This window comes from Rhagoletis zephyria, unplaced genomic scaffold, assembly GCF_001687245.7.
Source record: "Rhagoletis zephyria isolate East Lansing unplaced genomic scaffold, Rhagoletis_zephyria_1.1 Rzeph_scaffold_00524, whole genome shotgun sequence".
Taxonomy (NCBI): domain Eukaryota; kingdom Metazoa; phylum Arthropoda; class Insecta; order Diptera; family Tephritidae; genus Rhagoletis; species Rhagoletis zephyria.
Window position 1 is genome coordinate 22,355 of NW_016157608.1, and position 2,430 is coordinate 24,784.

Sequence of the window (2,430 nt, forward strand, 5' to 3'; positions counted from 1 at the left end):
TGTATACATGGTTATAAGCTGTCAAAATTTTACCTAGCCCCATGAGCTAGGTAAAATTTTGACGTTCGTATTCACCACGAGAAGTGTCAAATTTTTACTTTGATCCGTCAAAATCTTCTATTTTCTATCAATTGGCACAGGGCCTCAAATGAAAATTTAGAAGACGTTTGGTATTGCCACTTTATTTAAATTGGGGTGTTCACAGTTCGTTCCAAATAGTGTCTCAAAATGTAGACGTCTACATTTTATCGGAATCGGTGAATCGGTAAAACACATTCATTATATATATGTCCACAACTACGATTTATTAAACACCTTCATTATAAGGTGTTCACATTATCCATTCATTAAGACCGATTTATTTTACAGCTCTTACTCATAGCGTTTTCTTTTCTCAAAAAAAGTTCTGCCCTTTTATATGGGAACTCTTGCTTTGCGTTGCCCTGAAACCTGAGAAAATGTTGCGTTCTTTGTATGAGAATGAAACAGAAAATATACTACTCCATAACAATTTATTTATAGAACTTAATAAAGCTGTATTATTCACTTGGCCTGTTAGTCTTTAACAATTTTAAAGCAAAACATTTATTTCTGATTGGGAAAATATTTGAATTTTTACAAGATTAAATTAAAAATCAACCATGCAACTCTCACCCTCACGTTTATTTGAGGGCAGAAAAGGCAGCACTTTAGCCGGATCAGAGCGCAACCTGCTGAGAATAGAATACGACGCCTTGGGAAAGGGCTGAGAAAAGAACATGAAAATGTGACAGCGCTAACACAAGGCAGAATAAGTGCAGCCTTTTTTCGAGAAAAGAAAACGCTATCAGATTATAGGTCTATGCAACACCATTTTGGAGAGACAAAGCAAACTGGAGGCTAAGGTCGATGATTTGCAAAAGAAGATAACCGAAAATGTAAGCAGTTTACTCATTTTCGTATATTATTATCAGCCCATAATGAAATAAACATACGGTTAATAAAATTTAAATACTAAACTAAGCTTACATTTTCAAGATTTTTTATGTATACGTTTTTGCGAAAGAGGATTTTGAAGTCCTCAATTCATATTTAAGAAGTCATTTTCGTTTTTCAAAATAAATCTTGATATTTCAGATGCCAGATCGATGCGAGGTGGTGGCTCAGCAAAAAACTCTTCGAGAATGCAAAGTGCTTATCAAAAAGGTGCATCAGTCATTCTGTCGAATAAATGGGGGCGCTGTTACTGAGTTCCAATTGGAAATTTCAGATGTTCTCCCATTAAAAACCATTGACGCATTGTTTGATGTGGAGGAGAAACTGCAAAGCAATGAATATAAAGAGGAAATGGTATGAACGAAATAGAGTTAATTACATTATTTCTATACTCTAGGTGTTCTTATAACGGACCAATAATGTGCATTAATATATTCTGTTATTTGCAGATATCTTACATATTCACATTGGGCGCTGCGTCTGGAAATATTGATGGGACGATAAAAAAAATGTTTTCGGACGAATTGTTAATAAATTTTAATTGGGATGGAAGGTGTGGAAAGAGAGCGTTAATGAAACTTAAGCTCGTTGACCACATCTTATTTGGTAGGTTTATTTTTCCTTATGAAATTTGAGGTACTTATAACTTTATATTTATCATAGATATTTTTAAACTCAAAGGCCGTCTCAATTTCGAAAAGGAGGTAAAAAACAGCGTTCATCTCAGCCATAATAGGCAGAAGCAAAAGAAGTATGCCGCAAAAAAACCTTCGCAACAGGAAGGCGAATAGTTTGAATGTCTTTCTTATTAACTGCATTTTTTTCATAGTGGATTTTAATTTTAAGTTTTTGTGTGAAAAGGAAGATCTTTTTAATACTTCATTGATTTTTTTTTTTACTTTTTATCTTATATGTTTACTTTCTGCTTTTTTATGCTCGACGAAGAAGAAGTCGATATTTTAAAGTTTTTATGAAAATGTATATAATTAATTTTAGTATTTAAACTTTATACCATTGAAGTTCATCGAGAAAGTCGATATTTTTGATCTTAAATTAATATATCAAAGATATTATATGGTTACAGTTTATTATATTAATGCCTTCAAACAACTGAAACTTCTAAGTCTTATAAAGTGTGATATTTTAACGTTAAATCAAGAAATTCAAATTTTAAGATCCCAAAAATGTGATTGAACTAATGTTCATTATATGCATTAATATTCGACAATATTAATATCTCAAAGATCTCATTTTGTTACCGGAAGGTGAATAGTTTTAATTTCGTTCTAATTAACTGATTTTTTTTCGTAGTGGATTTTAATTCTTAATGTTTATGTGAAAATTAAGATATTTTTACTATTGAAGTTCATCGATTTTTTGTACAGTTTTTATTTTATGCTTATTTTTTCCTTTTTTATGCCCGACGAAGAAGTCGATATATTTAAGTTTTTATGT